This window comes from Panthera onca, chromosome A1 (genome assembly GCF_046562875.1).
Source record: "Panthera onca isolate mPanOnc1 chromosome A1, mPanOnc1 haplotype 2, whole genome shotgun sequence".
Taxonomy (NCBI): domain Eukaryota; kingdom Metazoa; phylum Chordata; class Mammalia; order Carnivora; family Felidae; genus Panthera; species Panthera onca.
This window is the reverse complement of record NC_138339.1, coordinates 69,568,069-69,591,532: the sequence shown is the minus strand read 5'-3', so window position 1 is coordinate 69,591,532 and position 23,464 is coordinate 69,568,069. Positions and strand designations below refer to the sequence as shown.

The window sequence follows — 23,464 nt, the reverse complement described above, 5'->3', positions numbered from 1 at the left end:
GTGGGTTTATGTTAAGGTAATTGGGAAGGGTGCTCAGGTGACCTAAAAATGGAGTGACTAATTGGTGGCTACCTCTCATTTAGAAAGAAATGTTTTGTGTTTTTATTGGTAATTATTTAACCAAGTCATCTGTTTTTAATAACCAAATATCAATAGATCAGTACCCACAATACCCAGATACACAGTGTATTCTTATGTTATATAACTTTTTACTATCTGAGAAACTTAGTATTTAAAAATTGTAGGGTAAAAGAATAATTGTAAAGGATAATTCATAATTTTCACTAGGTATTCTTTATTGAGATTATTTAAAAATAAATGGAATAATAGTATTATAGAAAATACACAATTGCTGTAATAAAGTTGACATTTTGGTTAAGCATAGAATAAAGCCTTAGTTGGCTAAATTTCTTCAAGAAGTAGAGACTTAAAACATATACAGTTCATACCTTAGAACAAGAAGATAAGTATTTTTTAGTTACAGTAAAGTATCATTGAAGTAATGGCAAAGAAATCCTATATTTCTTTTTTTTGGCCAGAAAAAGAAGGGATTAACTGGAACAGATAGTTTATATCTTAACTTGAAAGTCCCTTCAGATTTTGTGTCTCCCTCTCTCTCTGTCTCTCCCCTGCTCCCACTCTGTTTCTCTCTCAAAATAAACATTAAAAAAAAAAAAAATTTAAAAAGCAGGGGGACTTCTGGGTGGCTCAGTGGTTAAGCATCTGACTTTGGCTCAGGTCATGATCACCTGGTTCATGAATTCAAGTCCCACGTCAGGCTGTGTGCTGACAGCTCAGAGCCTGGAGCCTCCTTCATATTCTATGTCTCCCTGTCTCTCTCTGCCCCTCCCTCCTCTGCTGTCTCTCTCTCTCTAAAAAAAATAAATAAACATTAAAAAAAATTTGGGGGGGGGGGCCACCTGGGTGGCTCAGTTGGTCGGGCATCCGACTTTGGCTCAGGTCATGATCTCATAGTTTGTGAGTTCGAGCCCCGTATCAGGCTCTGTGCTGACAGCTCGGAGCCTGAAGCCTGCTTTGGATTCTGTGTCTCCTCTTCTCTCTGCCTCTTCCCTGCTTATGCTCTGTCTCTCAATAATAAATAAACGTTAAAAAAAATTTTTAAGAAAAAAAAATTTTTTTTTAAAGAAAGTCTTGTTGCAGTCTTAAAAGCTTTCAGATTGTCAGGTCATGAAAGAGTAATGATACTGCAACTACTAAATGTTTTCTTTGTCTTAAAATAAGTAAATATTTGGGGTTACATGGCTATTTCTTAAATATTGTGCCCCTAATAAATTGTGGTATCCATAAATCTCTTTGGCTTTAGGCCTAATTCTCTTAACTTTTCCTCCTTTTTGTATTTTGGTGGGGAAAGATCTTTGTTTCTGCTACCATAAAAATATGTTATGCTTGCTGTAAGCAATTCATGCCCCTTCTCCCCCCCATTTGTCTTCCTTTGGGTGCTTGGAAGGGTGTGTGGGATGGAGCCACAGTGAGTGAGAAACCCTGTGGCTTCTCTTTTTCCTCTACTGTCCTTGCTTTAACTAGCAGTGATATTTAGTCCTACTTATGCTGGAGGAAGAAAGGAGATACAGGTGTATTAACTAAGGAATATGTTTTTTGGCTTTGATATTGAGGAGATCTAATAGAATTTTTGAGACTATTAGTAAAATTGTCACTTTTTAATATTTCCTTTAAAACAGTTTGTATTTAAACAGTGTTCTTCATCTTAATGTTACTTCTTCACAGTTCTTTTCTATCAAACGTCAGTGCTACTACTATTTCTGTGGTTAGGTGAATTGGGGCACTTAACAATTGTCGAATTCTTACTTTTATCTCTTTTGTACTTGAGGACCTCATGAATAGAACTACTTACTCTTCTGGTTTTAAAATCTCTATTTTACTTGTTAGCCACAAATACTGAGTCACTCTCAGTAATATCACTGAAGAATGAGGCATGATGGTAACCTTTAAAATGGAAGAGTTTGATAGCTTTATTTAGCAGGTACTGAAAGTGAAATAAATGTTTGCACTTCTCAGTCTTTGAGTTAGAAGTTTCAGAAGTATGGTCACACATTTTTCTCATATTCTTCATGAATCTTACATAATTATCTAAGGCTTAGCATTATTTTGATTATAAGCATAGTTCTTATTTAAGTAACAAATTACTAATCTAACTAAAACATGCATTCTCAGTGAGGGAGATGTCCTTCTTAGGAGGGTAAAAATCGGTTCTTAGAGTTTGAAAAAAAAAAAGTACTATTTTTTTAAATATATAAAAATAGCATAAAAATGGTATGTGCATAACAGACATACATTTAAGTGTTATATTAAAATTGTATGAGGGGGATGAGTAGCAAAAAGTGTCTCAAAAGAGTCTTCAAGGAATTATGATGTAAAAAGGATGAGAAACCCATAGTTTCTAAACCCATAGTTTCGGTAACACATGTAAATGAATTTGATCATGTTGTTGGCAACATTAGTTATAGCTATGTAACTTAACGTACTTTAGTTTGTGAGTGTTTAAAAAGTAGTCCATAATCTGCTCACAGTAATGTAATATATGTCCATGTACCTGCTTGAGTCCACAAGGTTACGTAAGCTATTGTAGTGTATGCATTTGTAGTCTGTGTGGAAAGCAGGTACAACAAGAGTTAAAGGTTAGGGCACCCTGAACAAGTCATAAATTTTCTAGCCTTAAATAATCCTTAAACGCACAGAGATGTTTCTTTTTCTCTCTGCACACATATAATTGCCTAAGGAAACGGTTGTAAAAAGCTTTAATACAAAGATTTAGAGGATTAGGAGTCCAGAGGACATACAGGATGGAAGGTAAACTTTTGAGACATGCAGGGATTTCAGTCTTGTTTTGGCATTTGGTCCTTCAGGCAGGATGGAAACAAATGTTGCCACAGCTCAGGCCAGCAAGTTGTGTGTTCTGACAGTGTATAAAGGAATTTTTTTTTTTTTAAGTGGATAATTTGAAATGCCACCAAGTATACAACTAAAATTACATTGAGATAACTTCTGTAAATCTGCAAATTTAATTTTTCAAGTAGAAAATTTTTTTTAGTTTGAGAGTAATTTATTCAAATCAATTATAATTTACCATTAAGTGCTATTAATTTTAAGCCAGGCACTTATTGGCAAGGGATCTTATGTCTCTTTTGGCCCGAAAAAAAAAAGGGCTTAATTTTAAAAGAAACCATCAAGCATGTGGAGATACAAAAGAAGTCAGTGCTTTGGACTTGGGTGACTTCAGACTACCAGATATAAAAAACACTTAATCCCACAAAAGACACTTGATACCCCCATTGCCATTTGCTTGTTGAATGTTTCTCCCTGGATGGCTGCCCAGCACTTCTAATTTAATTTCCTCTGGTTTTCTCCATGCATACTTCCTTTTGGATCGCAATCTTTATTAATAGTATCCTTCTCTTTTTGGTTGTCTAGGTTCTAAAACCCCAGAACCCACTTTGACTTCTACCTTTTCTTGCTCTTTAAGTGTCAGGGACTGGAGAGTCTTTTGGATTTTCCCCTCTACTCATCTCTGACATCCATCATCTCCTGCCTTCCTGTTACTTTTCAGTTTCAAGCCACTTTTTTTTTTTTTTTACGTTTTACTTGAACCACTGCAATGCCTTCCTGCTCTTTTGTTATCAGTTTCTCTCTGCCTCTAATTTATTGCATGTAGTTGTCACAGGAATCAACCCACAGCAGAACCCTGAGAAAGTCACCTGAGTGAAAGCGGCAAGGCTTCTAGGACTTAGCCTCAGAAGTCCTAGGAGATCCTTCCCACTACATTCTTAGTCAAGCAAGTCATTAAGGTCAGTCGAGATTCAAGGGGAGGAAATTCTTCTCCATTACATGATGTGAGGAGCATATATAGGAAGCAGAGGGAATGATGGCAGTCATCTTGAAGTCTGTCTACTACAGTTTACCCACTGGCCACTCCAGTGCACATACCTACCATATGTACAGTATTCCCCCTCCCCTCTAGATGCCCAAAGTGTCATCCCATTATGACAGGGGCCCTAAATGTTCGTCTAAATCAGGTCCAAAATGACTTACTCATATAGCTGTCAATGGATTTTGTCTTATTTCTGTCAGTATAATTATTTGAGGTTAAGTCTGCTAGATTGTAAACTCCTTGATGGTAGGAACTATTTCTTTTATTTATTTCCCCCAACATACCTTTGGAAGTTTACTCAACATAGCAAGAATTGAATAAAGACTTGTTGAAATACAATTAATTATTGATTGAAGAGAATATTGAACTTTAGACACCAGATGTGCATACGACATGGCTCACATTGTATGTTAAAATGTGGTATCGTGGCATATATTTTCCCTAAATAGTTCTTTCATCTAATATTTGGAGTCTGGATGCCAGAGGGCTTCCAAATACACTACTACTACAAGCAAAAATAAACAACAGTTAGGAAGAGCTTTGAATTTGCTCAACATTTGGACAACTGCTCACTTGAGATTTTAGAGTTTCATACCATGAGACCTGAAAAATTTTAGGTTGCATCTCAGCATCATTATATTCTTACAGAGTTAACTCCATTGAGATTGCATTCTTCGAGGCTCTTTGCACTGAGTGGGTTCAAAAGATACTGAATGAGTTGACTTGATCAGATCAGTTTTTACACATAAGACTTTCTGTTGTTGTTGACAAAGAGGATTTGCCTGATCCCACATTTTGTGTTTTTGATGTTATCACAAATAGTTCTTCTCACAATAATTACCTATAGTGTAATGAGGTTCAAGACTTTAAATCATTTTCTCATCGGTTACCATGTCATCAATGTATTTTTATACCAAGTCACACTCAGAAAGTATCTAAGAAAAGTATCTGATATCCCTAACAGTTGTTTCAACTTAAGTTTTAAGTGAAGAAAAGGAGAGATAGAATTCTAACTGCTCAGATTCCGTCAGTGTTATATATTGTAATACAGACCTGGTAGAAGCATTTGTATGGAACTGAACTGAGATTCCATGACTTGAACCAGAGTGGTTTTAATATGAACACCTGGAGTCTGTTGAGAGAGCCATGAACGTCAAGATGGAGCTTGACTTGTGCCTCATGGTTTTTCTTGGGGGAGATTAACAGTGATACCTAGTGTAAGAACTGTGCTTGTTGCTCGTGGATTGTAATAGTGTGAGCTCAAATCTTGTCATGTACTAGAAAACTAGTACAGAAATACTTTCACCTTAGTTAGCAAGAAAATGTACAAAGTCCGGAAGATTGAGGATTTCCATTCTTGAAAGTTGCGGGCTGCATTTTAATATTATCCTAAGGGAATTCAAGGTAATAATAGAATACATGATTTGACTAGGATTTGACACTCTGGACCTTTTGCAGGTTCTATTAGTATGAGAGTAGCTGAAATGTCCTTTTCTTTTAAAACTACTTTAGAATTTTCTTTTAATGGGGGAATTGTTAACTGACAGCAGTGGAGAATCTCAAAAATAAAAAAACTGAGCTGTTCTAATCTAGTGTAGGTCTTTGTGGCTATTAATAGTCTAGTCTGTTTAAGAATTAATACTCACTAATGGATTTGAAGGATGAGTTCCTAAATTCTCTTCTGAGATGCTTTTCTGTTTAAGTATTAATTGCTTGTGAAAGGTGTTTATGTATTTTAATCTGTTGCATCTGAGTTATATTTTATTAATTTTGACTTCTTCAAGATACAGATTGACCGGTTCTCCGATTATCCAGAAATACATTTCAGGCTGTGTGTAATCTGGGATATTTTTAGAAAGGATGTTATACTGAAAAGACTTCAGTAGACTGTAGTATATTACTTGAAGTAACTGAAAGTTTCTTAGGGAGTTGGAGATAGCTTCAACAGATATATTAGTTAATTTTATGTTAGAACTTATTTTAGAGCAATCATGTCTGGATACCAACATCAAGTACTGTTTTTTGGTGTTTGCGATTCCAAATCAATCATCTGTCAGCTTGTATTTTGCCTGGTATTCCCCCCCCACCGCACCCAGGGAAATATAAAGGTCTTTGGGGGAGGGACAAGGAGAAAAGACTCTACCTTTTCCCATGATTGTCTTACTACTCTTAACATTTCTATTTTTTTATGATACCAGACATGATGAGTTATTAATTCCTGAAATACTGTTTCAACCTTACATTGACTTAGATGAATAACACCTATTATATTAAAAAACAAGAAAGTTGACACTTTCATTTTATGTGATGGCTGATTAGGGACCCTGAGACTGACTCTCTCAGTTTCCTGTTGAAACTCATGAAAACAAAGATGATAATGAACAATCAGAGGAACACCAAACCTTGGCTTGACGGTCAACCTATTGCCACAATTTAAGATATCCACAAACTATAAAGTTGATCGACTGGACTGAAAAATGCAATTATTCACTGACCAGTGGTAAACAGTTAGAAATAAAAGCAACATTGCAGGTCTCTAGAAGCAGATATGGGGATTGATTCCTTTTCCTTTTTATAATGTCTACTCCCACAGCTTTGAAATTCCGGTATTTTACCAACCAGACAAGAGGACTAATATTTTAATACAGGGACAGTGCTGTTTTTTGAGGCTGTTAAGGAGATAGGTAGCTATTATTTTCATTCTCTCTGCCTAAGATTTCTGTTAACCAGTCTCCATTTAATTAGCCAACTAGATCAGTTGATTCTTTCCATTCCTTTTTGGTGCCCATCGTACCTTGACTTTGTCATCAATAAGCTGCTAGCTAGGGAAACAAGTACAATTCTCTCCCTCTGTAGTTCAGTTGAGTTGTATGATTATCACGAATCGATTATTTATTCCCAGATCAGTTGATCTTGTTACTTTTCTTGCATGATTTGATTACTTTTTATTAAACTGATGAATTATACAAAAAGCTTGCTTTTATACATGAATTTGGAGATTTTCAACAAAGGTAAGTCACTGATTGGTGAGATGCCTATAAAATATTTGGGAAGAAAATCATAAAGATGGAGAAGCAGTCTGTACTCCTGTTGCCTAATATTTTTTTTAAAATGTTGAAGTTCTTGGTCTACTTCACAAAAACCTAAGCCGGAAACCATACATGATCAATCACATGATGATTATGCAGTAGGTACGACCCAGGAATTAGTGGTCCCATAGTCAAAGTAGCTTTGCTCTTGTATCAGTAGATTAGGAAATTATATATATGTAAAACATACATGAATATGAGTTATTGAATCATATATGTATAACTTTAAAATGTCCTACTTTACCTTTGACTTTCAAGTCAACTTTATCTCTTTCAATTAACAGATCTATTGCCAGCCTTAATCACAATAAGGGGGCTTCCATTGTGTCTGTATTTTACAACCAATTTGGAGACTTCAATCTGACAGAAATAAAATAGGCAGAAACAAATGGGGAACTGATGGTAGAGTACTGACCTAGGAAAGTACCCATTCAAGGAAATTGCTACTGACAGTGGCACGGGCCAGAAAGATACTGTGATATTCTTTGCTGAAGAAAGAACCTCTCCATTTGTTCACCAGAGCTGGCATAAAAGAATGAATACTACAGCCATAGCCACCTTAATTGATTGGCCTTTTGGACCTTTGCATTCAGGCTACCTCTATGCATCTGGACTTCTATTCCTTATTTTATAATTTATGTTATTATATGTATATTATATTATTTATATATGTATTATATATATGGTAAAACTTATTCAGTGTTCTCCATCACTGCATTTTCTTTACCTCCTTCAAGCGTTATTAACAAACTGGTTATTTTATTTCTTTCTTGCTGTCCATCTCTCTTGCTAAAATATTAGCTCTATGGTGGCAGGGAACTTACTTGCTTTTGAATCCCCTGGCAAATACTTGGCACATTATAGGTGCTCAACAAATACTTGTTAAAAAAAAACTAACTCTGGAATAAGAGAGGGAGTTCAGCCAATCCCAGAATAAAGACCAAGGGTACCTTTAGCATACACAGAGTCTGGGTAGATGTCTACTTCTGAGAGGGTAGGTAAGTAAATGGAAAGTTACCATAGGAAACCTGTGCAAAGGCCCTACAGAATGACAAAAAGTAGGGGTACAAGAAGACTCGGGACAACGATTTGCCTTTTAAAATGATTTGTAACAGAGACTAGGAAAACATTTCACAAAGACCTCTTTGGTGTTCTCAAAAAGTTTGAGTCATGATCTCTAAGAAGCCTGAAACAGAACGCGGAGAGCTGAAATAAAAAGATGGCGAGCCGGCTTGGGGGAGTCACAAAAGGAAGGGTTATTGGTGGGGGTGCGATGAGAGAGCATCTTCATTATTCGTACTGAAGAGTGAGGCTGACATTGTGCAAGCGTGTCCAGTGATATGACAGAAAAAACCCATGAGACGCTTTGCCAGAGTGCAGCGCCAAGGAAGACAAGTGGAAACAACAGGACAGAAGATGATAGGCATGGAAGGCAAGATTTTAACAAAAGACTTAGAGATTTTCTTCGGGAAAAAAATGGAGCAGAAGCAACGATCAAAGATACAATTGATGAAAAGTTTTCTGAGCCGAGAAGGTCTTGCTTTATAGATGAAAAGGGTGAAGTTCTGGGTAATACAAATGAAAAGAGAGTCACCCCTGGTGTGTCTTGCTAACTTTGTTCAATTAAAAGGAAAAGGACATATTGTAAAAGTACCCAAGCAAAAAGACAGATCATGTATAATATGGAACAAAAGCTAGACTGACTTAGGTTTCTTCTCGGTAACGACAAGTCTGTGGAGGTTTGAAATCCTTTTATACTCACAGTTCTCTTTCATATGTGAAGGCAACAAAAAAAGATATTTTCAAATATGAAAACACCTATAAAAATGTACCACAGGTACTCTTTAAAAATTTTCTGGATAAAGTCAACTCAGCTGACTAATGTGTGAATCAAAAGTAAGAAGGCACTGGAAGTCAGGAGACGTCATGAATCCAAATCATTGTTGTAAATTTGGTTACCGAAACTGAAGGTAAATGTGTACCGTAGAAAAATCTACAGGAATACAGATGTGTAGCTTGAGATTATGTTAACATCTGAAAGAGGTGGAGAGTCAAGAGCATATAAGACATCTTAAATAAATAATTGTTTTGCCTCAGGAAGATTTAAAAGATAAAAGCTTCTGGTAAGAGTGATATTTCCTACTCCATTGTCTTCATTTATTGTCAGCGTACCGTTGACTCACCACATGTATATCTCTATTGAGAAAAGTCTCTGGAGTTCTGCCCACGGGCCAGATGGATAGCTCCATTGAGATGGCTCACTTGTACCTCCATCTCAGTGTTCTCTAAAACAGAACTCCTAGTCTCTACTTATACCCACTCTGTGGTCCCAAGCACTTCAATAAAATGTCAGCTTTGTCCTCCACTTACTTGGGCCTCAATTTAATTTTTTTTTAAATGTTTTTATTTATTTTTGAAGGAGAGAGAGAGAGACGGAGCATGAGTGGGGAGGGGCAGAGAGAGGGAGACACAGAATTCGAAGCAGGCTCCAGGCTCTAAGCTGTCAGCACAGAGCCCGATGTGGGGCTCGAACTCACGAACTGTGAGATCATGACCTAAGCGGAAGTCATACGTTCAACCAAATGAGCCACCCAGGCGCCTCAACTTGGGCCTCAATTTTAGAGTGAGCGTGTATTCAGTTTTTCATTAGTGGTCCCCTTTGATTCTCAAAGGTATATTCATTTGGATAATAAATTTCAGGATTGCCCTGGTCATCTTTGTCTCTTTTCATTCTACTTTCTAAATGTATTGCAGTTTTGTCCACTTCTCCTTATCTTCAGTGCCAGTACCCTATTTTAGGTTGTTACTGTCTGTCCCCTGGATGATGGTGACACCCCAGTGGCGGGTGTCCCTCCCTCCTACATTTGTTGGAGGAATTAAATAAGTTTACCTATATGAACTTAATAGTATAGAATGTAGTACTTCGTAGGCCTATAACAGATACTAGCAATGATGTTCTAACTTCTCTGTTCAAAACTCTTCTTCTTTTCTCCATTGCCTTAAGGATAAACTCACAGACTCTTTAACTTGAATCATGTGTCTGCGTTTTGGTGTCTTCCGTCATCTTTCACATCACCTCGGCCTGAACTATGTGCTTCAACCCTTCAACTATCAATTCTCTTGACATACTGTGTTCTCTTACTTCTAGACTGTTGCTGCCTAGAAGCAAAACAAAACAAAAACCCTTCCCACCACATCCCCAGTCATATACACACACGCACGTGCACACACACACACACACACACACTCTTCCTGATTATCTTTTTAGAACTCAATTTAGATGTTACATTCCTGGAAACTTTTTCTGATACCCTTGAGTTAGACTAGGTGGCACTCTTACGTGCTCCCATGTGACTATGTGTTTAACCACTGTTGTCCAACTTAGCACCTATGTAATATTCTGCTGAAGGAACTTGCTATAAATCCCATGAAGGCATAGGTTGGATTTTGCTCACCATCCTAACATGACATCTGGCAATCTTTCTGGAAGGTAACCTAGTAATATGTGCCAGGTGCATTCAAATTAGGCATTGCACTGGAAGAAATGTATCCTGCAGAAATAATCCTATATAGAGGTGAAGAGAACTGTAGGCAAAATATGTCTCTCAGCTTTATCATCCAAACAAATACTTTAAATGTTTAAAATACTTAAATGTTCATCAATAATAACCAGAAGGGATTGGTCAAATACTCTTATGTTCATAAAATTCTATATAAAGTTTAAAATAATGCCTACACTAGCATATCTTTCTGTATTAAAGAGAGCATAGGTTTGGTAAATTCTGAGGTTTGAGCTTAAGTTTTTATGAAATCTGCCTTTCAACTTCCATGGAGAAAATGAAGAAGACCTGCTTGAATTGAAGACGTTACAAATGATTGAGTGAAATGAGGAAGAAGTGCTTCATATGGTGGAGGTGTTTGCTGAATTGGTAACTAAAAATTCAGGTAGAGAAGGTAGCAATTATGAGAAGTTATGTGTAGTATTTGATAGGCAGTTAAGGACAGATTTAAAACTAAGCAACCCTCTAAGGAAAAGTATGTCTATAGTGATCAATCTTTATGGGAAATTTTTTGCGCTAGGAGAATCATCTTGCATTCAGTGCTATCTTCTTTTAAGATTAATATGAGTTCTTGGTACTTCAATATCGTTTCTTGTGGGTATAGTGTTTCTCTTCAGATTGTATTCAACTGCAGATAACAAAAACCTTACTACATTGGTTTCACAAGAAAGCAGTTTATTTTTCTTAGGTATGAGTTTCAAAGTAGGTAGTTCAGGACTTGTGATGTGTTCCCTGAAGTCATTAAAGGACTGGGCCCCTTTTACCTTTCAGCCCTGCCTCAGCCTGTGGCAGTTGTTCTCATGGTCTCAAGGTTGTGCCTGCTTCTCCAGATGTTGCATTGTGTTCCAGCTAGGAGCAGGGAGGAGGAGCAGAGGATGAAACTTATGCCACTTGAGTCTGCTGACTTTTATTAAATTGAAGATACAATAATTTTCTGGGAAGCTCCACTTTGTGAATTCTAGTTGCATTTCATTGGCCAGAACTGTGTTATGTGGCCACCTCAAGTATGGGGAATCAAGGGCTTTTTTTTTTTTTTTTTTTTGTAAGTTAAAGTTATTGTCATCCTCAGTAAAAGAAAATATGAAAACAGCTTGTGGGCAGGCAGCTAGCATGATCTACTCATTAGGTTCGTTTTCTAGACCCCAGGCTAGCTACTGTGTTTTCTGATCATTGACTACTCTTCCCTGTCCTCATCAACTCAGACTAGAGTTGTGTTGTGTACACTGTAGAAACAGATCTGCACTGAATAAATCAGTCCTGGGTGCTAGAAGCTTCTTAAAAACTTGTTCTCAAGACTCTTCTACCAGTTAGGTAGAAAAATCATATCCCACACAATTATTAAGAAACAGGTTTTCCATTTATTCCAAAACCAAAACTTAATTAGATACTGCAAAATAAAGAATTGGAAGAGAGAGAAAGTAAGAGCACATATGTTCTATTGGGATTAGGGGTGTTCACGTATGAAGAAAACACAGTATTCTTAAATGTTCACTGTTTCTTAGTGATCTATTTAGGACCATGTTAAAATATACTTATTCCCTAGTTCAGATAGTCATTCGATGACAGATTTATTTTGTGTTCTTGCCTTGTATAACACTGTACTGAGATGTGTTCATGTTTTCCTTCTTTCATTTCCTGTTGGTTTTTGTTTGGTTTTGGTTTTGGGCGGGTTTTTTTGTTTTGTTTTCTTTTGGCTCAGTACCTACACAGATAGGATGTCTGCTGTAAGTAGTCTATGACTTGGACTGCTGCATAGCCTACCTCTAAATAAAATCCTCAGTCCTTTACCTGAAATCTTTGTAAATTCAGAATTTTTAAAATTTTAGGAACTTAATATGAATATATGGCATATTGCATAAATAATATTTTGGTCTGGGACAGGGCTTATCAAATAACTTAAAATTTCCAAATATTAAGATCAAGTAGAATAAATAATTATATGTGGCTTCATGTCAGTTCAGGTTTTGCCACCAAATGAATTTTGAAAAACTTGATTTTCAGAGTTTTTTAGATTTTGAAGATAGAGATTATAGATTTACACAGCAATGGTTTGGAAGAATTATGAAGTAATTAGTTAAATAGCAAATTGCCTAATAAAGACACAGTACAGCAGAAAGTACCAGAACTCTCTGACTGACATCAGATTGTTATTAGCATCGTGCTTGAGTGCCTCAACTTTTCTTCTTTGTTCTGCTTCCCATCCCTTCCAAAAATTGAAAAATGTCTGTTTCTTAAGAAATTTTTTCAAGTCAAGTAGTGCTGACTCTTCGCCCATGGTATCACATTCTGTAAGCACAGAGGTATGTAAGTGTTGACTTTTCTTCTTTGTAAGAGTCCTTGCCTTGACTCTATTTGTCTGCTAGTGCTCTAGCTTCTTGACTATGCTTTAGGCTTCCTCATTATCAGAATTAAAAAAGAAATTCTTAATGCTTTCTTGCACCTCCTGAAATAATACCTTTTACACATCTTGCATTAGGCAGTTTAAAGTTTGTAATAGGCAACTTTAAATACTGTAACTGTCAATTAATTATATACATTTTTGTTGCCATTTAGAAGTTTGAAGAAAATGTTTATCAGTAGCCTGCTATCATTCTCACATAGTGATTTCTAAATGATTTACAATGTGGATGGAATTTGTCTTCTTACTGCTTTCAGGGCATGGTATCTTAAATCATTCTTTTCATCAATTTTATGTGAACTTGAAAAGAATCTTCCTTCCCGGGCTGTTATAATTAGTCTACTGTGATTTTATTCCTAGGTACAAAATTATTTTAGATTTTATTAGCTTTAGATTTTATCTGTGGAAGTGGTTGAACAGACTGCATTTGAAATGATAGTTTTAAGTTTTATTTCTTGAAAAGCAATGGCAAAGTAGTTATGTGTTGAGTGAACACCTGCTAAATTGCCTGGTTAGTCTGTGTTTTAATTGCCTTTTTATTGTTTATTCTTTAAATCAAACTTTCTTAACTAGCTGTGTGGTTCTAGTTTATTGTCAGATTATTATACAGTGAATTAAGTTTATACAAGGTGTTTTAGTTGCATGGTTTGTCTAATGAAATTAAAGCGATTTTGTTTGTTGCTTCCAACATCTTGCAATTACCCCATCAGAGATCATAATCAGGAAAGCGCAGACGATGGAGAGGAAAAATATGTGTCTGTACATGTTGGATTATGGTGAGATTTGCCTTACAGTGTAAAGGCAGAGTTACCCTGGGGATTACCACCTACAATCTAGGAAGGATTATAAAAATTTCCAGTTAAGGTATTTGGAAATACATTACTTTGTGGAACCGAAGAAAAATTTTGGAAAGGAGATGAGACAGTGCCAAAGAAGAGCTGGCATTAGTTTTGGTGTATCTGCTGGATAATGCAAATCTTGAGGGATTCTGTTCTGTTGTAGTGCCAAAGTTTTTCCCCCTGTTGGAGTTATAGAATGCACTATGGAAGTGATAAAGTAAATTAAATATCTGGAATGTGAGTGATTTTTAAAAGTGATGTGTATTCGGGTGGGGGGAGGTGATAATTCTACTAGAGAGAGTCCGTAGTTTGTTTTTCTGATTTCTTGCACATTTAGTCTTCTGTTCTCTCTCTTCTTTTCTCTCCATGTCCATCCTGTCTCCCGAAATTACTAAGATACAGCTAATTAACTCAAAGCAGTTCACAGGAAAGACTGAAGTAATATGGCATATTTCAAAGTCTTCTGTTCTTCTGAACAAGATTTTTTTTCCTTCTAAATGCAGATTAATAAAGCGTGCACTACAAGAGGAACAAGGAAAAGGATTTTAGTGAAAGTATCCTGATCCTGAAAAAGTCAGGAAGGGCTTCAAGCCCATCTTGGACTTCAGAACACTTCACAACTTTGTGGTAAAAGAAAAATTTTAAATAGAGCCTTTGGACTTATTTATTTCATCCTTATTTGGAGAGCAGCATTATTTTATTTTATTTTAGGCAAGAAAATTGTATGTGTAATTAGGCTACCTTTCAAAGTAAAACATACCTGGGTTTTAGGGTTTTTTGTAGGTGCTTAATATATACTCAAAGTATCATAGGTAGTTGGATGGCTTGTGTGTTTTTCTTCATGTGTTCTTTATCCCTTGTGACATTGTGTTTGCCTTCACTGTGAGTGATGTTTTTTCCAGTGTTTGTGTATCTTCAATTGGTTCATTGGATTGTAGAGTAGAATGTCTTTCCCAGGACCAATATTGTGTCTAAAAGTGTTTTGAAAGTAAAAGTGGCTTGTGTTTTGTTCTTTTCATATTTTTACCTCTTATATGGTGGCTCACTAGCACAAATAATAAGTTGTTGTTGTTGTTTTCTTTTCACCTACAAACCTCACACAAGATAGATTTCAGTTGTCGACAAAGACATACGCAGTGAATATAAACGTATTTGCCTTGTCTGTCTTTAGTAACAAAACAACTTTATTTTACTGCATTAACTTTTAAGGTCTTTTTATTTGTGAAAATCAGCCTGTTTATGTACTATGTGTTCCTCCAAAGTTACAGCATTACAGTTATTGGAGAAATGAAATTTTCTCTCAGTAGATGAAAATTACATTTTGATTGAACATCATTCCTTATGCAGTCACCCATAAATATAATGTCTTATGCTGTCTTTTCAGAAAATGGCTACAGATGTGATTTCTGAAATGACAAGAAAATAGAACATCTTAATGTTTTAGGTAAAACAGATGGTATTTTTGTTTTAGCCGAAACTCCTCTCAGAGTGAAAGCAACTTAATTGGTGACAAGACTCTTAGGGTCAGCCAAATTATGTACAGTTTTTGTATCTGTTTCTTATTATTGCTTTAGTATCAAAGGTTTTAGAATAGTTGGAAGGGAGTACTTATCCTTCTTATTGCTATTTTCCGTTATGCACTGGAAATAGTTGTAAGATTTTTCAGGACTATTTAAAAGTTACAAAATTGCATGTTGATTCTACTTTGGTTATATTTTGGCTTTGAGAAGTGCTTTCCCCGTTCCTGAAATAAGCAGTTGTACTTTTGAAAGTTAACACTTCAATTTATAATGTTGAATTGCAACTGTAAGTAGTATCTGCAGGGATAATATCTGATAACATTTATGGTACTCTTTTGTTTCCATACCACTGAGCTTTGAGCAGATTTCATGGTCAGGTGCCTAGCACACACAGTATTATGAATGGTCTGGACCAAGAGTCAAGGGCTTATTCTAGTCCCACCGCTGTCACTAACTAGCATCTTTTTCTTTGAAAATTTAATTCCAGTCTCTACATGTGTTGGGAGAGAGGGAGGCTCAAGTAGGTGATTCCTAGGGTCACATCCAGCTAACATTGACTTTCTTGTCTGGTGTTTTTTTTTTTTAGTGTTTTTTTTAATGTTTATTTATTTTTGAGAGAGAGACAGAGCATGAGAGGCAGAGGGGCAGAGAGAGAAGGAGTCACAGAATCCGAAGCAGGCTCCAGGCTCTGAGCTGGAAGCACAGAGCCCAACACGGGGCTTGAACTCACTGACTGTGAGATAATGACCTAAGCTGAAGTTGGACGCTTAACCACCTGAGCCACCCAGGCACCCCTCTTGTCTGTTTTTTTTAAAACATAAATCGTATATGAAGCATTCATTTGGGCAAAGGAAGTTTTTGGGTAGAAAACTCAATTCTGGAAATTAAGCACGTTTGTCCAATTAACAGGGACATAGGAAACTATTTTCCAGAATATCTCCACTATTGCAAGTTGGTGACTTATTATGGCAGTTCCCTTCCTACCACCTCTTAGAAAAATTAAGTACGGACTGAGGGAACAGCATGTGTTGGCCCTGTAGCAGCTCAGGAAGGTTAGCCTCATTTTCACCTCAAAGAAACCCCTTTGAACCACAGTCCTGCCTTTGGAGGTGGTTAGAGGGTTCTTAGGTGTAGGCTTTTCACTGGGATGGATACAGAGCTCTGATGAAGCAGCATTCCGAGAGTTTTGGGGACATGGGGACTCTGATAGGACTCCGAGTGCTACAGATGACGCAGCTGTATTTCTAGCATGTACACTTTGAGCGTCTTTCCCCCCCTGGAGAGAAACAGGACTGCCTTCTGCAGTCAGCGGGAGTTGGATTGCTTGAGTTTCAATCCTGGCTCTGTCACTTAAATGGCTATGTGCCCACGAGCAGGAGGATACCAAACCACTCCTACACATCTGTAAAATAGTCCTGATTCTAGGACTTCATAAGTTAGTTGTGAAACTGAAAGGAGTTAATTCAAGTAAAGTACATACTGAGTGTGAGGCAGTGTTCTAAACGCAAATTAAGTGCAGCTGTTGGTGTTATCACTATTATTGTTATCGTTACCATTATATCTGAGAAACCCTCCACCACCTGCCAAGTCAAATTGACTTTGGGTTAAAAATAGCAAAAATATTTCTTTAAGGTACAGTGTTGTTTCTGATTTACTGCTTTGTCGATTAGTATTACAAACAAGCATAATTCTCAAAGTAATTATTTCCTACAGTATAGCTTTCTAGAATATTTGCTTAACAATATCACAGACTTTTCATTGAAACTAAGAACTTTTATTGGTAATATTTTGTGGAATTCTTGGATTTGAGATAGAAGGGTTTCTCAGAAATTAAATACTTAGTAGACAATAGCAATTTTAGGTACTGCTGTCATCATATTGTTTCTTGAAAGACTGCTTTACATTTGGATTCACTCACATATTCAGTGCACTTGTAGACTTTCCTTTTGAATCCTGTCCTTGGGCAGATGACTGTTTATAGGATGATAGATTCAGAATATTTTTTGTCCATAAATTTTAAGAAAGTTATTTCTCCTAAATATAGGAAAAAATGGTGAAATAATCATGGGTTAGGAAGATCAGGTAACATTTATACACTATTATATTCAAGTATAATCCTTATTACTGAGAAAAAGAGTGTTCTGTTCCTTAGTGTTCAATTTTTTTGCCTCTTAGATGAGACTATGTTTGTTACTTAATCACCTGGAAGCTTTCAGAAAACATCAATTTTTTTAATTTTTCTTCTTACAAATATAAATTCCATTATCTGGTAATTGAAGAGAAGAAAGACATATAGTTTCTAGAGAAATTTTTATGGGGAAAACAGTTAAGTATTTGCCTGAGAAGGCCTCATTTATAAGATTAGAAAGATGTTTAAACTGGGAGGCCTTGGAACTTACATGAAAAATCTTGTGCATGTGTGCATTTCTCCAGTGAGTGGGGTCTGTTTAAGGTTTTCAAAGATTAGAAAATAAATATAATTTTTAAAAAGCTGGGAATAACCACCTTAGTCTCTGCAAGGGACTGTGAGTCATTTGCTTCTCACAAAAGTACAGGTTTGGGGTTTTCCTTATTTGCTTTCTCAGTAGTGTTTGCTGTGGCCACCTGTGCTAGGACGGTGGGATTGGGCCACATCAGGCCTGGTGGTCAGTGGATGAGGATGTGGGAGGACATCTTCCATGGGAGAGAGGGTCAGACCGCTGGATATACTTCATTGCAGTCTTTTCCTTGGGCCCAGTTCCAAAGACCCCAAGTTCTTCTCATTGCTCTTTGCCCACCCCCACCCTGCCCTACTTTCCAGACCTCAAGATTTTCTTTAATTGGCTTGGTGGTACAAAGTCTCATTCTTTGTGAAACCAGAGTTTAGCCTTCATTTTCAAGAGGAATAGTGTAACCTGGTGTTAGTTTCCTACTGTGCTGTAACAAATTACCACAAACTCAGTCTCTTAAAAAAGCACTCATTTACTGTCTTACACACAGTGCTGGAGATCCGAAGTCCAGAGTCCGTTTCATGGGCCTCACGAAGTGTTGGCAGGGCTGGTTCCTGCCACAGGCTCCAAGGGGAGGATCTCTTTCTTTGCCTTGTTCATCTTCTGCAGGCCGCCTGCATTCCTTGGCCGGTGACCCCTTTCACACATATTCCAGCCTCTTCCCGCTTCTGTTGTCATGTGGCCTTCTTCTCAGTTGGACCTTCCTCTGTCTCTCTAATAAGGACCCTTGTGATTATATTGGGCTCAGTTGGATAATTCAGGAAATCTCACCATCCCAAGGTGTTTAATTGAATTGCACCTGCAAAGTGTCTTTTGCCATATACGTTATTCATAGGTTCTGGGGATTCGGATGTGGACATCTTGGGGGAGGGGAGTATAAGTGTTCTGCCTGTCATACTTTTGAAACCTAAATTTTGTATTTCCAGGGAATAAGTGGATTCTGAGTTTGGGATAATTAATTTCAGAGCATCAAAATAAATCTATGTAGATGTATCTCAGGCACCTCAAATTCAAGAAGTCTGAACCTGGATTTACCACCTTCACCTTGAAAGCTCCTCCCACTACCCAGGTGGTAGTTTAGTTCTTCATTAATGGCACCACCATATCTATCCCACCCTAACTGAAAACCAGGAATTGTGGTAGATGGTTTTTCTGGTTTTACTCAGCCTTCTGCAAGGAATCCAAAGAATTTTACTGACACATTATCCTGCCTGCTTCTCAGATTTGTTCTTTTTGCATTTCTACTACTTTTGTAACTTAGGTCTTCACCTTTCCTACCTGGGCTGTTATGGCCACTTGCTTGGTCTTCCTGCTTTTAATCTTGACTCCTTAAATTATTCCTCTACCTAGCAACTAGAAATATGTACTCAAAATGAATCTGACCATGTTAAACCTTTTAGTCACTCCCTATAACTAATTGGGTCTGTGCACCTTATAATGATTTAAATATACCCACTCCTCACTGTGACTTAGTGATTTAGTTCCCCTTCTAGCTCATATATTGATATTTTAGAAGTTCACCTTACTGTGTAGATTTTAGTGGTGTTGGATGGCTTGTATGTCCTGAAAATAACATCCTTTTTCTTGTATCTGTGCTTTTATTCTTAGATTTTTTCTACCTAGATTGTATTTCCCTACTTTTCCTTTACCTGGCTATCCCTCCCCTGCCCCACGTTTAAAAAGGTTCTTGTTTATGTTGTTGTTGTATTTTTCTAATTGCTTTAAAAATACATACTTGATGTAGAAAATGGTTTTACGTCCAAAGTATTAAGAAGTAGTTGCAGAATATTCACTAATAATACCAGAATCTAGAGGAAGTACCTTGTTAATAATGTAAGTTTTCTTTTGTTGAATATACTCTGTTGTTAAATATATCTGTGGAATTTGTAATTTCAAATACTTCTCCTTTCAGAATTTCATTCAGTTTAGTCTTGATGTATTCAGTTTCTGTGGTGAAATTGTTTATCTTTTCGTCTCTTTATTCATATTTTCATCTTTACTTGGACATATTAATAATTATTTTAGAGTCTTTTCAGTTAACTCCCTTATCTGGATCATGTGTGGTTCTAATTCTTTTGTCTTTTTCTCCTTGGTGTTTAATCATGTGGCTCTGTCTTTTGGATGTCTTGAAATTTTATATCAAGTAGTAGACACTTACATAGGCTCCAGAAAATATCTTCTTCTAGGAAGCATTCAGTCGTCCTCCAATCCAGCACTATGCTAAACTGAGGCTAATTTGTATCTCTTTTGTCTAGCTCTCCAAGTTTTCAACTGATAGTCTAGTATATTCTATAGGCACTACTCCCTGGTGGGTTCTAAAATGTCATGAGATGTCTCTGCTCTACTTTTCATAAGTTTTTGTTTAGGCTGTAAGCCTCCCTTTCTGTGCAGCACCCCAGCATTTGGCACATGAACCGATGAGAAAGCCAAATGTACACTTGAAGCCTCCTAAGCTCCAGCTAAGTGCTTTTTGGCCTCTCTGTTCCCACCGTGATCCTCCTCTAGGCTTTTCATGGAACTCAGCCTTTCCCAGTGCTGAGAATTGGCATGTCCCAGGGTAAAAATGGCTAGAGAAGGAAGCTCACTTCTCTGAAGTTCTTTTCTCTCCTCAGCAGTTCCTGTTGCTTTCAGGCAGATGATTACCATATTTATCTGGGTTTTCTAGTTGGCCATAGAATTGAGAGCTCTTGTCTGTCAGCTACTCCATCTCTCCTAGAAGCTGAAGCAACATTTATATTCCAACTTAAATTTGATAGTTGGGAAATGTTCACTTTTTCTACTTGGCTGTTTATGTTGCTATTGATTTTGTAAGAGCACTTTACAAATTTCCCAAATTTGATTTTCTGTTTTTTATTATTCTTTAATCTTATTTTTAAGATAAAAAATGCTTAAGCTTTTGTTATCAACTCTGCTAGCCTTTCACTTAGCTATTTTTTTTTTTTTTTTTTTTTTTTTTACTGTTATGGTTACAGAGACCTCTATGCCACAAATGATACATTTGTTTGTTTTTTTTTTTTCCTACTAATCTTGTCATTGTTTACATTTCTCAATTTTTTAAATCTAGAATCAGTCCTGGCATATTGCTTTAGTGTGTCTGTTTAACCATTTTGTCTTGCCTGTCTATTATTATAGGTAAATTACAGAATTTTCTTGCCCTCTTTTTCCCAACAGGAGGATTTCAGTGGGATTTTGGTTAGCAACATGTAAGATTCATGAATTAATTTTGGGGAAGTTGGTTGGTTTTTGTTTTTTGTGTTTTGTTTTGTTTTGTTTTTTTAATTTTTCCCTCCTAAAATAAATGTCTCTCCATGTATTCATTTTTATGTCTCAGTAAAGTTTTATAATTTTCTGTATATGCGGTCATTTTGTATAAAGCTAATTTCCTATTTTGTATATTCTCCCGATTAATTCTTAATCATCCTGCCACCTTTTTGTGTGTGTCACAGTGCATACTTTTGTCTTATTACTTACCCTATTATATTGAACTTAACAGCTTCTTTTCCTTTTTTTTTTTTTAATATAATATTTTGTCAAATAGGCTAACATACGGTGTGTAAAGTGTGCTCTTGGATTTGGGGGTAGATTCCCATGGTTCATTGCCTGCACACAACACCCAGTGCTCATCCCAGCAAGTGCCATCCTCAATGCCCATCACCCATTTTCTCTCTCTTCTCTTAGGTTATAGATCCTTCCAGGACAGGGGCTATGTATTCACATTCTTAAGTTTATAACTACACATACCAAGAGATATCCTTCTGTCCTTTTTTTCTTGCTTTTTAATTTATCCATATTCCATGTGGTTAACCCCTTGGTACATGGATGTATTGTATGCACCTGTGCATTTATTTCTACCCCCCCCCCCCCCCCGCCCCCCGACCCTGGTCGTCTGAACTCTTGTTTCAAGGTAGATCTGTGTTATCACATATGTGGTCTTGTTAATTTCTGTCATTTAGATTTTTATATGCCTTACACAGAAAAGCATTTAAGGCAGCTCAGTGACCTGGGTTAATTAAAACATTCACTCCACCATCCAGTGTGATTCATGTACCAGAGTCCTTGGTCAGGACGCCAGGAGGATTTTGTAAGGAAAACGAGAGATTTAATCGCTATTGAGATTCCACTTTGTGTCAGGTCTGAGCTATGTGATTTTCCAAACATTTTATCTTTTAACCCTAATAAGAGTCTTGTCTACTGATTTTATAGATGAGGATATTAAGGCTTGGAGAAATGAAATAACTTGCTCAGGCCTCTCAAATTCTAAGTGCCATGGTGGGGTTTTCAGCTTGAATATGTTTCATTCCAGAACCCAGGAATCATAGAACTGTGTGATTTTTGAAGAACTGACATGTATCAAAAAGGGTCCTTTTGTTTTTAATATCTTGATTCCCGCCCCCCCCCCCCCTCGCCCCGGTGGCTAATATGGTAAGCATTGTGTTTTAAACCCAGAAAACTAGGGGGACTGTATCAAAAAGACTTCAAGTGTAGAAATTAAAATTTCTATAAACATATAAATCTATATATTTCCACATTCAGAAAATTATGTAAGTTTACTACTTTTCTTTAGATTACACTCCACTAATGAGGCTACTTAGAGAAGATGTATATATTCTTATTTGAAATGAATTTTTTACTCTGCTGTCATTGATTAAGAATCAGACTGAACTTTAGTCTGCTTTATTCTTAACTTTCTCTGTAATCTTGGATCTGTCATTTCCCGTCTTTGCAAAGAGGTTAATTATATAGCTTGTTGACTTTAAAATCATTTTTTTATGGAATTGAAGTAATAGAAGTGAAAATGATCTGATAAACCTCTAAAACCCCACACTGGTAGGAATCATTTATAAATGATATCTTCTCCTAGTGGGATTTCTGTGCATTACTCATTTATCAACTATTTATTGAATGTTATTCTGTGTCAGGTACTACACTAGACACATGAAGCTACAATGATTGTTCATATAACCTAGTGTTTGCTTAATTGGTTTTAAACTGTATTTAAAGGAGACTTGCAAATACTTCCCATTTGTGTCTCCCTTACGCAGTCATAAATACACATAATGCTTTTTAAATGGTTTCCTTGAATATTGTTTTGGTTACCTCACATTGTGAAGTTATAAGATGAGCTCCTTAGTGTATAGTGCAAGATTTTTTTCTGTTCCAATGTTCCAGTTTATAAATTTTCTTTCACAAATATACTGAAATATAAATAGCTTTTTGTTCATCCTGAGCTTTCTGAAGAGAGAGGCTCCATGGGGATCTTGGGCATCGGTGAGGAGAGAAAGTTCTTCACATATGAATTTGGAACTAAGGGAATCTCCACATGAAACCTCAGTTGTCAAAAAGGTGCTTTTAAGCTTGTCCTGTGAGTAAAATGGTTAAGAAGATGGCTAGGGAGGTAAGGCCAGGTTTTGAGCCTTGTTTTGGCACTTTTCACTGGGTCAGTGTTGGCAAAATACCTAGCCTCGATGACCCTCAGTTTCCTACCTGCCCAGTGGGAAGGATGAAAGGCTGTGTCTTATAGGTTGCCCGTACAGTCCTGACGACTGGGCCCCGCATACAAGAAGCAATCTAAGAGATAGCTCCAAGGTCACTCTGACTAAGGACATGCTCCTTCCACTCTACCCTTCATCCAATCCTAGAAGGAAGCCCAATGGTCCTAATC

General features: G+C 36.7%; 1 protein-coding gene across 2 annotated transcripts in view; it reads left to right on the top strand.

Annotated features, from left to right (window-relative positions):
- Window positions 1–23,464, top strand: part of MAN2A1 (mannosidase alpha class 2A member 1) — a 166,193-nt gene that overhangs the window by 87,924 nt on the left and 54,805 nt on the right. The gene's annotated exons all lie outside the window — the stretch shown is intronic.